The sequence below is a fragment of the Orcinus orca genome, chromosome 8 (assembly GCF_937001465.1).
Source record: "Orcinus orca chromosome 8, mOrcOrc1.1, whole genome shotgun sequence".
Taxonomy (NCBI): Eukaryota; Metazoa; Chordata; class Mammalia; order Artiodactyla; family Delphinidae; genus Orcinus; species Orcinus orca.
Genome location: NC_064566.1, coordinates 105,191,138 through 105,205,610, shown reverse-complemented (window position 1 = coordinate 105,205,610; position 14,473 = coordinate 105,191,138).

The following is a 14,473-nucleotide window of genomic DNA, read 5'->3' as shown; positions in this document are numbered from 1 at the left end:
TCCCTACCGTTGCAGCATCCCTGCTGTTTCCTCATCCTAGTGTCCCCTAAAAGTCCCAGAACCAAGAATTGCCCCCTGTACATGTGCACATTCGCGGGCACATGGAGGGACCTTCTGGAAGCCGGGGCCGCCCAGGTCCGCAGTCTGCCACGGGGGCGGTGGTGTGCTGGCTGGGATGATACTGAGGGTTAATGTTCAAGAACTTTGCCAGTCGGCTCTTCCACAGTCATTCCTAACATTTTAATTATGTGAACTTATAAATTATGTTTAATAACAAGCCCCATCGCTTCCTAATTATTTGTGCAGAGTCATCTGAGCTCTTGAGCCTCGGAAGCCACCAACCCTCCAGGACAGCCCCCAGCGCAGAGGCGGGAGGCAGCGTAAGAGGTGCTCTTCCCGCCCCAGAGGGGCTGAGGCACTGGCGGACGGTGGGAAAATCATCAAGAAAAAGTACTTCCTCCCTGACTTCCTCTCATCTGATCCTTGACCAAGTAGACGCAGGACCCTGGAGTGCACGCTGAGGGTGTGTGGGCGGGATGTCCGTCTGTCCGTGAGCTCCCGCTTACTGTGCGGGGAGTCCGAGGGGCCCGGTGTCAGGCTCTGGGCCCCGAGGTCCTCCCTAGCTCGCCGTAAAATCCACGTCTTTTCTTCTGACCAGGGAGGAGGTCAAGTAGAGGAAGGAAGCCTTTCCTAGTCTCTCCTGATACCGGGAACATCTTCCCAGAACCAAAGGGCTCTGGGTTGAGTTTGCAAGAGGAGGGGGCAGGAGACTATGTGACACAGGGAAGCATGAGAAGGGGGTGTTCAGAAGAAGTTTGGAATTTTCTCAGGAAAGTGGCTGCTCGCGAGTAAACAACCCTGTTGTTGAAAGGAAGAGAAAGCTGGGACTGGTCCGTGGCGGAGAGCGCTTTCTGCCCATTATCTTCTCCCCATAAAGGATCCCATCTGCAAGAGCCCCCTGGGGCCTTGGAACAGGAAGGGCACTCGGATGCCCCGAGAGTCTCCTGGGGCCCCTCTTCAACCGAGATGCATGGGGCTGAGATGCATTCTGTGAGTGAGCAGGAGACGGTGTTTATGCTCTGCAGATGAGAGAGAGAGGGTGTGCATGTGGAGGAGGCTGAGCGCGAGAGAGTTCACCACGCTTCCAAAGGCCTTCTGTGTTTGAGTGTTTAAAGAGGGCCTATAAGTAAAGAGAAACTCAGACCACCAAGGGCAATCGTAAGTCACTTATTTAGGGCAAGCAATTGTTTTCCTACACCCAGCAGTTTTAATGGTGAGTTACAAGGTTACTTTCACTGTGATCCATGGGGTTTGGTAGGGGGCCATGGCATGTCACTCACGATGGCAGGCCCAAGAGAAGCAGCCTCTCCCCACCTGTGGGCCTCTCTTCCCCTTCCCCAGTCTCACCCCAGCTGCTGTCACCCCTGAGCACAGAAACAGGCCACGTGGACGTCCTCAGAGGCACGAGCGTGCACTGAGCCCTTACTCACCGCTAAGCACTGCACCAAGAGTTTTATATGCGTTCTTATTTAACGCTGGTCTCCCCCTGCTTGGGAACTACCAAGCTTTACTTGACCTTCCAAGATGATTGCATCATCACCTTCTGAAGTTTCTGGTATTTCTAGTGGGAAAGGAGGAAAGCTAGTGGGACCACCTTCTCCCAGCTCTGCTGGACCTCGCAGTGTCACTTTGGGAGGCTTCCATGCTAGGACACTGTGAGTGCCACCCTCTTACTTCTCCCCATCCTCCAGGATGTTAAGATCTTTGGGAGATAAAAAACATCTCTTCCCCCAAAGAAAGATCGGGGCCTGGCCCTGCTGTCAGATCTGAATACCTCAGCTTGGCCTTCCTGCCCTTCCCCTACTAGGCTGACCTCTTCCTGGCCTTCTGACCTCAGCCCAAATGCCACCCCCTCAGAGACGCCTTCCTAGGCCACCCAACCTAACAAGCCCGAAGTCATGGTTATGAGTCCGTGTTTTCTTTTCCTCCACGGCATTTACCTCTGTCTAAACCTATTTTGTTCACTTGGGTCTTTACTTCTCTATTGAACCCCCCCAACTACAGAATGAGAGTGGGACCTCCTCTGCCTCTTTCACTGTTACCTCCCCAGGGCCTGGCCCAGCGTTTGGCCAACAGGGAGCTCTCCATAAATACTGAGTGAATGAATGGATCCGCCCGCTTCTAATCTCAGCTCGGCCACTCGCAGCGGACAAGGAACGTCAGCTCCGACATGGGGGTAAGGCTATCTCCTAGGAGAATTGGGAGCGCCTAACAGCTGCTCCCACAATTATTAATTCCCTACACCTCTGGGACGGAACCTCAGCCCAGCACCCTAGTCACCCATCCCAGGACCCTCGTGTCATGGTTGAGGCCGCTGAGGTCCAGAGAGAGAAAGTTCCTTGCCAGCGAGCTGCTTTGCTCATCTTATAGACTCATTTCTCTTTACGCTTTCCATGAAAACCTGGCTTTAGCTAAAGTGATTAGTTTGCCTTCTTCTGCTCGTCTCTATAACTCTCGCCTCCTATAGGAAACCACTTCATTTAACTCTCACAGCTTTGATTATGCCTTTTTTCTTAGTTCCTTCAGCATAGGTGTATTCCATTTCTAGCAAATGAACATTCAATTTGAACTTCCTTGCCTTTCGCTAATTAAATGTTAAACCCTTTTCCTGGGACTGGGCTACAGCCACACTGGACTGGAAACTCAGCAAAACCGGGGCTTCCTTTTCTTTCACATGAGTCTCCGTGACAGTCCCCAGAGCAGCTGTGGGTGGCTTGGCTGACCCAGAGGATACAGCCACAGGATTCCGTTAGGAGACGTAGAACTCACTTCTTTCAGATTGTGCTTATTCACCAACGTCAGGACCAAGGATGACTTCTGCCTCCTGTAAAATCGAGCATCCTGGCGTATCTCCCCAAACAGGAGATAAGAATTAAGGAGAAAAGAGAGTGGGGGAGAAAGGAGGAAGAAGCCCTATGGTTGAGGCAAGATTTCAGTGGGGAGGGGTGTCTCTCAACTCCTCAGATCAGGTGTTATTAAATCATTGGTTTACTATGTTAGCATTTAGATCAGAAAATCGATTTAAGAACGTACCATTTGTGTGTGTGCTGTATGTCTCTACCATTCTCTGGCAAAGATCCCTGAAAGTCCCAGGTGTGTTTAATCTGCTTTTCATGGAATCTGTGCTATAGAGACGGGCAAAGCAGATAACACGCACAGAGGCATTAGGGAAGCTTTCTGGAAGGCTCAGGAAGTGTTAAAGGCATCATCCACGGGCCCTTACCAGTGCTGGAGCTCTGGGTCTTCCCCCAGATGTGGAGACAGCTGAGGCAGCTGGAGATTCACCTAAGGCCCCTTGAATTATAGCCCTGGGCCTGGGTCCATTCTTCTCTGCTCACAGGAAATATTTAACTCTATTTTTTCCCACTCTGGTTTTCCTCTGGGGCTCAGTATTTAATAGACGTCCCTCTGGTACTTAAGTCCTGTACCTCTTCTCTTGGACGCTAGGAGGTTAGAACAAAGGGTCCCGACTTGGCCTGGGGACACTCACCAGATAATAGCTCCAGGCTTCCTCCTTCTTGCACCCTGAGCCCCCCCTTCAACAGTCTTAATTAACAGCCACCACACTCATATCTCAGGATCCCCGATTTAGTAACTTATTTCATAGATTTACACACACACACACACACACACACACACACACCCCAATGTAAGTTACTGTGGAGCTCTTGGCCGTTCGGGAGATCGCTGGCCTTCGAACTGGTGCAGGAGCAATACCTAGAATGGAGATGAAATGAGGCAAAATCCTCAACTCCTGCCTGGGGATTTAGAAAGCAGCTCGTTCTTTCTGCCAAACAAGCTTCTCGCTGCTCTGCTCCTCCAGTATATGCTTTCCCACCATCGTCAGCATACACAATAGTAGCTTCAAGACTGGGCTTTTGGACCAGAGCCCCAGGCCCCCTGCACGGTCAGGAGGAAGCACCACCTCTCAACGTCAGGATGTCAGAAAAGGCCCCAAGATAATTTCATCATTCCTCCCAAGCGCCATGTTCTTCTCCATCAACCCATTCTCCTTCTTCATAAAAATACTTGACGTGTACAGAATAGCATGTGATCTGCAAAGGAGTTCATATTGATATATAGTATCTCACTTTATCCTCACAAAACACTGGGGGAGGGGGAGTGGTGGGACGGGAGTGAGTAACATCTCCACTATGGGTAAGAAAAACAACTTGATGGCCCTAACGTGACTGAGCTACTGTGTTTGGAGTTTTTACAAAAAGTCACAGGGAACACCCTAACATAGCAGAGGAGTATTATTTAATTTGTATTCAAAGAGCATTATTTTCTGTTCTATTCATTTTCACTTCCTTCCTTCTAAGCTAGGGCACTAAGGGAACCCAACCCAATGGAACTCAGCATAGGTCACAGTTTGCTCCAATGTAGCGATCCTGAGCCTCTTAGGGACCACAGAGATGTCCTAAACACTGAGAAACCTGATCCCTGGAAACACCCAGGCGCAGACACACACTCAAAACTTTGCCGGTAACTTTGGGAGATTTGTAGACCCTCAGAAGCCCATCCCTCTGCTCCTGGAGGCTTAGCAAGTCCTGCCTGCGCCCAAACAAGAGGAAAAATCTCCTCTTACACCTGTTGTTAAAATACTTGAACGTCAGATAGGCCACAGCAGGAGCTGGGCAGAAAAAAGGCAGCCCTTATGTGACTGAGGGTAGCTCACTGCCCCAACCGGCAGATCTGCAAGCCGGCGCCCAGCCCCAGCTCTGGCGGTGGGTTTGGGGGTTCCAGCTAGATGGCCCCGGCTCCTGCAGCTTTGAGTTCCCTAACTATCTACGAAAGAGGAGGACTATTCTTACTGCCATTAGTAAGGACCCACGGAGCCCACAGAGTGAAGAGCATCATTTGGGACTCTTGTAATTAGAAAGTATGATACAGGGCTTCCCTGGTGGCGCAGAGGTTGAGAGTCCGCCTGCCGACGCAGGGGACGCGGGTTCCTGTCCCGGTCCGGGAAGATCCCACATGCCGCGGAGCGGATGGGCCAGCGAGCCATGGCCGCTGAACCTGCGCGTCTGGAGCCTGTGCTCCGCAACGGGAGAGGCCACAACAGTGAGTGGCCCGCGTACCGCAAAAAAAAAAAAAAAAGAAAAGAAAAGAAAGTATGATACTGTTCTCACTTTAGGAGTTTGCCAAGAAAACCTGAGGCGAGCTCCTGTGGGGAAAATGGGGGGGGGGGGCATGTGGCCCGTGGAAACCCCGGGGGCCAGCTCTTCCTGTCTGCACCCCACCCTGCCCCCTCCACTCTCTGCTTCCCCGTCCACCACCACCACCCCCGCCAGGCTTTCTGTCCTCTCTCCAATTCCTGCATCCTCACTCGGCTTTCTCAAAATCTGCTGCTGCCACCGGCCTCACTTGCACTAAGGGGCAAGCAACTGATAACAGCTTTAAAATGTTTCCCATTGACGTATATTTACACCTTAAAAGGATCAAAGCCTTTTCCAAAACAAAGTTCTGACAGTAGAATCTCAGAGAATGGCCACCAAGTGAGGTGCTTTAAGAGGGTAGGCGGGCGAGAGGGTGGCACAGAGACCTTCCCAGGCAGGGTCACAGCCCAGCTCTGGGGGCGTGGGTCTCAGAAACAACGAGAAATAAACCACCTGTGCCACATCTGATTCGTGTTTCCACACTGCGCTCACCCATCACTCTGTTCCCTGAGCCCAGCAGGCTGGAAGGGTTCTTACCGCACCTCCCAGGACTAGAGGGTGTCCACTTAGGAAGCTACTGTCCTTGAGTTTTTCCTCTGGCATCTCATTTAGAAATGCTTTGTGAACTGCCTCCCCCCCGGTATGTCCCTAATGGGGTCCATGCACTTAGGCCTCTCGGCTTCACCCTGGAAGCAGAGAAGCGAGGGGGCAAAGGGAACAGGTGCCACGGACGGCCAAGGTCAGAGCAGGAGCCAGAGCAGCAGAGACAATTCCCACCTGAGCCTCCATGACCCAGCATTCACGGACATGCTTACAGGACATCAGAAATTAAAGGGCGGACAGGGAATTCCCTGGTGGTCCAGTGGTTAGGACTCTGCGCTTCCACTGCAGGGGACATGGGTTCGATCCCTGGTCGGGGAACTAAGATCCCACGTGCTGCGTGGCCTGGCCAAAAAAGAAGAAAGAAAGAAAGAAATTAAACGGCAGAAAACTGTGGTATTTAACTAAAGAACGGGGCTTCCCTGGTGGCACAGTTGTTAAGAATCCACCTGCCAATGCAGGGGACACGGGCTCGAGCCCTGGTCCGGGAAGATCCCACATGGCGCGGAGCAACTAAGCCCGTGCGCCACAATCACTGAGCCTGCGCTCTAGAGCCCGCAAGCCACAACTACTGAAGCCCAAGCGCCTAGAGCCCGTGCTCCACAGCAAGAGAAGCCACTGCAATGAGAAGCCCGTGCACCGCAACTAACACCCAACGCAGCCAAAAAATAAATAAATAAATAAAATTATTTACTTAAAAAAAACTAAAGTAGAAAATAGAACGAGCCCCTGACCAGTCCATCGGGAAAAGGAAAACTGCTCTGGCTCTCCTGGCCCGGGTCCCCTCCCACCTGAGCGGGGTCCCAGAGCAGAGCCCGGGGGCCCGGCAGATCCCCGTTTGCTCCCAGCCGGGGCGCCCCAAAGCTCTGTAGCGAGGCAGGATGCCGTCCCCTTCGTCAAGGCTCTCGTGCTCTGCCCGCGCTCGTATCCTCCTCCCAGCACCTCTGTGCGATCTCCCTGGTCACTGTCAAGAGTCAAGAGGTGATGGGATCCAGTAATGTCACTTCTCAGCCAACCTGGCAGGATCAGCCCAGAAACCCCTCCAGTACTTTCCAGCTGTGGTTGGTGAGACTCCAGACAGCGAGTCACTCCCAAGTAAAGACTTCTCCCCTGCTCTCTCCAGCCCAGCTAGGAATCTCCTCCTTCACCAGGGCATCCCACCCTCACGTCCGAATCAGCCAATAGACCGACTGGAAGACACCTGCAAACCACAGAGCCCAGGTGGGTGAAAATCACCGCATCTCATCAAGGAGAACCAAGGGTGCTGACTCTTCGGGAAAGACCCCAGAACGGGGATCAGACAGGCTGGCCTCACCTGCACCCTGGGAGGTGCGAAAAGAGAGGAAAGTGAAGGAATGGGGAGATGCTGGGAAGATGAGTAGAAACTTAGGAGGAAACAAAGAGGCCCCTTAACTGCGCACACATTTGCAGAGCAGAGCACACTTATAGCTTCAACTACCCATCTTGGCAGCCAGCTCCACATGCACGCGCCCGGCCCCACCCCTGCCTGAGCCTCGTGGATGTGTATCCATCCCCACCAGCCGTCCCAGAGGGCGCTCAACAGGTCTGAAACCAAAGGTATCACTCCCTCCCACGCACATTCCCAAAGCATCCTGCGCGTACACATACACCTCGTGCCGTTTTCCGCAACTGGGACAACGGCACCTCTGTCCACCTCATCACGCCGTGCGTCAGCCCCACCTCCTCCCTCCCCTCAGCCCCCTGCACCATCACCAGACGAACTCAAAGACTCCAGTGCATTCCTGTGCGTCTCCACTGCCCCTTCCTTCCCTCAGGCACACACTGCTGCTGGAAAGCGTGTCATAACAGGTCCCTGTTACTCCAATCTCTCCCTTAATGCAATCCTCATCCTACATAATTGCTGGAGTCATCCTTCTAAAAGATGGATGCAGTCACGTCACTTCCCTGCTTCCGCACTCAAGTGCGCAGGTAACAAATACACCCCTCGCACCTGCCCCAGTGACTGCTTCACTGCTTCACTGCCCGCCACTCCCGCCTCTCCAGACCTGAAAGACGCACTGAACTCCGTTCCTTCCCAAGTGCAAAAGCTCCTTTAATGTCCGTGTGTGTGTGGTGTGTGTGCGCGCGCACGCACAGGCCCACGCACACACTGCGGGGTATAGATATGAGCGGGTGCGTGGTGCGCACGCACGCACACACACACACACACGACAAGACGTGGAAAAAAAGCCTTCGATATTTCGAAGCTTCGATGCTAATTAAAAAGCTTTTCCATGCAAGGGCACCAGGCCCTCCATCTGTATCCTCTCCCCCTTCCTCCCCAGCCACGTGGCTGCTCAAATGCCACTCTCTTCCTAAGTCCTCAGGCCTCTCCTGTTTCCCCATCACCTTTTGAGGCATTCAGAAGATACCTCCACATTCTTCGATAGTATCACTCGGGGTGAAACACTCCTCTGTAAGTCACTAAATAGGGCTAAAGTCTAAATACTTTGAATTCTTCCTTAATGGAAGGTTCTTTTACTGGAGAAAAAGCAAACATACCAGGGAAGAGTTCTGAGTGAAGATAACGTGCTGGATGACGAAGGATGCTGAAATACACCAGCATGCCTCGCTGTACCCACGGACTGGGGCTCTGCCGCCAGGTCCGTCTCCAGGCAGCACTGGGACTTGGGTCGTGTCAGAGGAACCCTCTGAGCTCAGGTCCTGCTCTGCAGGAGAAGGTGGCATTAGATGGGACACAGAGAGAACGCCAGGCTGAGAACGCACATTCAGGCCCTGAATCTCCTGTCTGTCGACCAGCTGTGTGACTTGGGGAGAAGGACGGCCTTGCAGGTCTCAACCTCCCCATCTGTAAAACAGGAGGATGGAGAAATGACCCCTGCCAGCCTCATCTAATGTCTACTGTCCTCTTTAAATTCTCAGATCCAGTGAGCTTGATGCAGACAGAGAGGACTGCAGGGAAGAATGTCCTGAAAAAAGAAATAAGTCCTGTAACCTCAGGAAGCGGGATGGGTGGACAGTTTGCACTAGGCCGAGATGTCTAAGAGAAAAATATCTAGAGTTTTTATCCAGAATCAAGAGAATGTTCATTTCCTCCACTGCCCAAGAACACCTGGAAAATAGAATGGATGGGGCCCTCACGTTCTCATAACATCATCCCCCGCCCAGTTCAAAAATCCTCTTTTAATTTGAAAAAGAATAGACACATGTGTATGTATAATTAAATCACTTTGCTGTACACCTGAAACTAACACAACATTGTTAGTCAACTATACTCCAATATAGAATAAAAAGTTTTTTTTAAATCCTCTTTTAACACTCTTTCGGGTGCCCCCATCTATCACTTAGGAGCCCTGGTGTGTGTCCCTGGCCCCCAGATTTCTCGCTCACGCTACAGCCATGGTATCTGAAATTCCACCATTAGTTGTTTATTTCTTTTGGTTCCCCTTCCTCCGGTCTCTTAAAATTCAAACACTCCTAGGGGTATTTGCTATCAAACCAAAGTGTACATGACTTGGATTCCTTTCTGTCAATGAGAGCAGGTCAGGGAAGCACCCTGGACAACTCTAAAGAAGAGAGAAGCTGAGGGTGAGGGGAATGAGGCCATGATAAACGCCAGAGACTTTAAGACTAGTCTACCAGGCCAGGGCGGGTAGATAACGATGATGACAGTGATGACGATGTGATGGAAAACAGTGACCGTTTACATACGCCTACCGTGCGCCAAGCACTCTTCTTAGCACTTCCCATCCTAACTCACTGGGAACATGTTTATAAAAAGTGGATCGTTTTTATATCAAGTCCCTTGATGACCTTGAGTAAGCACTTCATCTGCCCTGAGAAGTCACCCTCCATTCTGAAATCCCAGCTCTTTTCCTTCAACCCTCTTTTCTTCCATCTGTTACAAGGAGAAATGAATGCAGCGTTGCACGTTAGTACAATAAAATATATTTATACGTATGTGTGTGCCTGTGTGTGTATAATCAGAAGTGGTTAATTAGACCCATTGTTTAGAGAGGCTTCAGACCCTCTTGCCTCGGCTATTAAAAGTAAATGTGACAAGACTCCCATCTGGTGGTGAGAATCAATAATGAAGATGTAGAGGAAATGGATTGTTTCCATTAGCGATTAAAGGATGCACGAAAGCCAAACCATCCTCACGATTAAGGTGGTCCCGGGCCCTGGAGACACCGCGGCTTGGTCAGCTCTCCAAGACTGCCAAGTAATTTGAGTGGAGACACACTGGTCTGATGAAGACCGGAAATCGAGGTGAAGGAAAGATGGTGGGAAGGGGAGAAGCACAGGTTATAGCAAGCAGGACAACCACACGACACCTCCTTCAACCTTCTCTGGGCACTGGGTGTGAGAAATAGAATGAACATTTAGATTTACGTGCACAATTGTGAAGGACTGCCTCCTCAGGCTTGCATGATGTGATAGAAATTTCTAACTTTGGAAAAAGTTGCTCTGCAGTGGATAAATGTCAAGTTGAACAGTGCCACCTGCTGGCCATTTTGTGGTAAAGCAAACATGACCCAAGCCTCTTGTCATTCATCTTTGCAGCCATCGTTACCGCACGTAAGACTCAAAATGCGCAAGTGACTGGCCAGTTACGGTAGTGACCACAGATTGTCATCACAGATGCAGCCCACATGGATCTGGGGCGACCTTATATTTGGAGTGCCCCACAATGAGCCCAATACTTGGCAGTCAGTCATTGAATATACAAAAAAAGCTTGTTTGCTTCTGCTCGTTATACTAAAATCAATCAACGTCTGGTCAGCAAGCGAGTCGACGTCAATATCGGACTAAAGTTTGCGCGAGATCTGGTTCTCGGTGATGTAAATAACAGGATTGGGAGTGTGCCCACTGAGACTGTCTGTAAACACTAGAAAAGCCAGATGAAGGTAGGAAAAATAATCAGAGACTCGCTAGCGCTGCACAGGAGTTAGGACATTGAACTTAAAGTGGCCCCAAGAATATGAATTAAAGATTTTCCATATACTGGGTGAAGTTCATATACTGGGTGAAGTTCCAAAGGTTCCAAAAGATAGAATATTTAGGACTAAGAAAGGATTAAGCAAATAAAAACACAGAGGACTGCTTGTGTACGTACAAGTGGCGCTCACAAAACCCTGCATACCAAAGGGAATACAAAGGCACATCAGCACAAAAGTGATGTCAAAAACCAAACCCGAACTGCTGGGGGTCTGAGCTCACTAGTGAGACAGAGAAGGACCAGGAAATCCTCCCTCTGTTATAGGCAATGTGTGGGTCACAGCAATTAACCAAAGTTATAGAAAATGAACAAGAATTGACGCAAAAAACGGTATTATTTTGTTTAGAATAAAAGAACTCTGTTTATATTTAAATGTCATCACAGGCTTTTGAGAAAAGCTGTTTATTCCCTTCTTTGAAATCGAAATCCTAGAGGCTCTTCCAGCTCTGTAATACCATGATTGAATCTTTGGTTCTAAACAAAGAAACATTAATTCAGTGTAGGACATCATCACTAGAAAAATATATTTAATGAGTAGTTTATGAATGCGACCTTAGTTAAGAACGCTGTTTCCACCACTTACTAACTGAGTGACCCTAAGCAAGTTATCTAACCTCTCTAAACCTATTTCTTTATCTGTAAGATGCCTTTTTCAGAGGATTGTCTTGATGGTAAAGTGAAATCATGTTTTGTGAGCTGTTCAGCACAGTGCCTGGCCCACAGCTAGCAGTCAAAAGATGGATGCTATTACCGAGGATTTAATGGAAATTCCATTTAAATGAGTCTTTAGAACATTGCCTGGCTTTTAACAGAAAGGTACGAATTGCAAATGAAATTTGAAAGCAATACATTTTTTTTATCTTCATGCAGTGGTACCATAGCATTTTAGGAAACATTTTAACACTAATTATGTGTCTTTGGGTAAGTCATTTAACCTCTGAATTTGTTTTTTCTCTGCAAAATTTGAGTGGAAATGGATCAGATGGCCACTAATGGATCCTCCAATTGGAAGGAGATTCTAGAGATAGCAGAGCTTAGGATACATTATAAATTTATAATATATACTCTATAAATCTCTAGTGATAAGCTAAGAGATAACCAGTTACTAATAGTAGGAGTTAATGAAGAACTTGAAATTCATAATAAACCTGTAGTATAAGGTACCATAAACATAAACTTCCTTTAATTATTTAAGGACTAATTCAATAATTGCTAGATACAGAATTAAAGACAGATATTTTGATTTTCATTTTTTATATGATTTCCCCTTCATATTCAGAGCAAGAAATTATGTTAAAATTCTTATTCCACATGAATCACAGACGCTGAGTCTAAATTATCCCACATTCCAAATTTGAGGACTCCAAATTAAGGTCGCTCTACTGTAATCCAGAGGTCAACACACTGTTTCTGTAAAGGGCCAGATAGTACATATATTTTAAGGGCGCTTAACCCTGCCCTTATAGGACAAGAACAGCCAACGTGTAGATGAACGCCTGCAGCTGCTTTCCAGAAACACGTTATTTATGGACACTGGAGTGTGTGGACATTTTCAAGCATTGTGAAATTTTACTGCTCGTTTCCATTTTTTTCAATCATTTCAAAAATGGGAGTGGCAAGCATCCTTAGTTTGTGTACTATACAAAAGCAGGCAGCACGCAGGATTTAGCCCACGGGCCGTGGTTTGCCAGCCCCTGGTGTAATGCATTTTGGGAAGGAACGTGGTAACGTAGGAAATCCGCAACTGGCAGATCCCCCCCTGGGATTTTCACTGGCCCGTTGTTGCATTTTGTTTTGTACTGTTTCCACCTGCCATTCTTCTGAGGGCTTTCACCACAAGCCAGGGACCCCCCCTCAGTCCCAGCGGCAAGGGCACTAGGTGGAAGCATAGCTAAGGTAAGCCTGACATGAGGATGCCGTGCAGGTGGCAGGCACCACCCTGAAGTTACCAGCAAGGTACGTACAGCTCCCGGGAAGGGTGGATCCAGAAGGGCGGAGCCCAAAGTCCACGACCTGACCTCTCTCCAAAGGAACTTCCAAAGAGCTGTCTTTGGAGGCATTTCATTCTACCTAAAAACAACAACAACTCCCAGAGCCCTCCCAGCTGAAAGCAGGAGGCCCAAGGATGTCCAAGACTTTCCCTGGTCTGGTTAAATCTCCCACCTGCAGCCATTAATGTACACATGGGAGGAAGGGGACCGAGCACAACCGTTGCCTCCCCAGTGAAGGACAAAGAAAGAAAACGTAAGGACCCAATTACTATTGATAATCAGGAGTTCTACCGGGCAGCAGGGGTTGGAGGGATGGTGAATAGGGGACTTTAGGCTCTAGGAAGCAAAGACCGATGATCACAGTGTTACAAAAGGCCTGAGGCAAATGGGATTACTCATTGCCTGCCCCGGTCAGACTCCCCCGGGGCTGTTATACCATTGTCCTGGGATGAAGTGTTTTGCTCATTTTTGGAAAAGGATTGAAGAGGCCATTCTTTCCATCCCCCTGCCTCCGGAAGTGTTTCCCCAACACTCCAGTTATTCCTGTCTCGTAAATTATCCAGGAAAGAATTCTCGGGAGCATGATACGATAGAAAGCTCATCCTTCCTTTCATCTAACTCAAAGCCTTCTGTGTTTCTGAGAAAGCAGAGAGAGGGGACACTTGGAGGGAATTTGCCAGGACTTGCCCTGGGATTCTGTAGTCGCTAAGGAACTTTTGTGTCTGTGAGGGGCTCCTGTTTGGGGGTAAGAAGCCCTGAGAGTCTCACATTCATGCTGATCCTGCATAGACGGTGAGGGAGCGGAATGGGCTAAAATGAAGAAGGGGTGACCCCGACTGTGTCGGCACCGCAACCCAGGCGGAGAACTGGGCAGCTGGGGTAGGTGAGCCGGCCAAGGCCCTGAGCCCCAGGAATCTCCCACACTGACAATTCAGAGAACAACTCCTTAGAGAACAGGATCCTTGGCCCAGCCCAGACCTGTGCCATTAGGACTGGGGTGCCAGCCAGTGCTGCTTTTTGTGGTCTTGAGAGAGGACCGTACCATGCCCCTTTCCAGGTTTCAGCCCCTCTCATCCCAGGGAGGTGACGTTGTGGGACAGAATGAATCAACTCTCATACACTCTGGTACCCACAGCCATGGGCAGTGCGATGGGGGGTGGGAGTGCCACCTTTCTTGAGGTCCCCGGGCAGCTGAGCACTGTTCCAGTTGAGTTTTCAGGGCCAGACACGAAGCCCCTGGAGCTCAGGTGCCCTCCTCGCCAAGTGCTTACCTGCCCCGGCGTGATTCCACCCTGCTGCCACCTCCCCTGGTGTAATTTACCCCCGTGCTGGGTTCTGCCCCCAGCCCCAGACCAGGCAGTCACAAAGTCCTTGGCTGCCTTAACCAGGTGATATTGCTTGCCCCGATCCACAGCTTGGGGTGAAAACACCAAGTGCAGAGTGACTTTAATATGACCTTTCTCGCCTCCCTCTTTTGCTTTACAATGAAAAGCTCTGGAACCTTCTCTGGAGATCTCTCTTCTGCATAGTCGGATCCCCGAAGTGACACTGTCGCTGGGACCGGTGTGAGGGTCTCCTGGGGTATATGTCCCGGGCACTTGGCCTCAGAGGAGGGAGCGACTGGGGTCTCCCCAAGGACGCTGGTTGAGGGGCCTGTCCAGCACTGGAGGAGTTAATGTGGG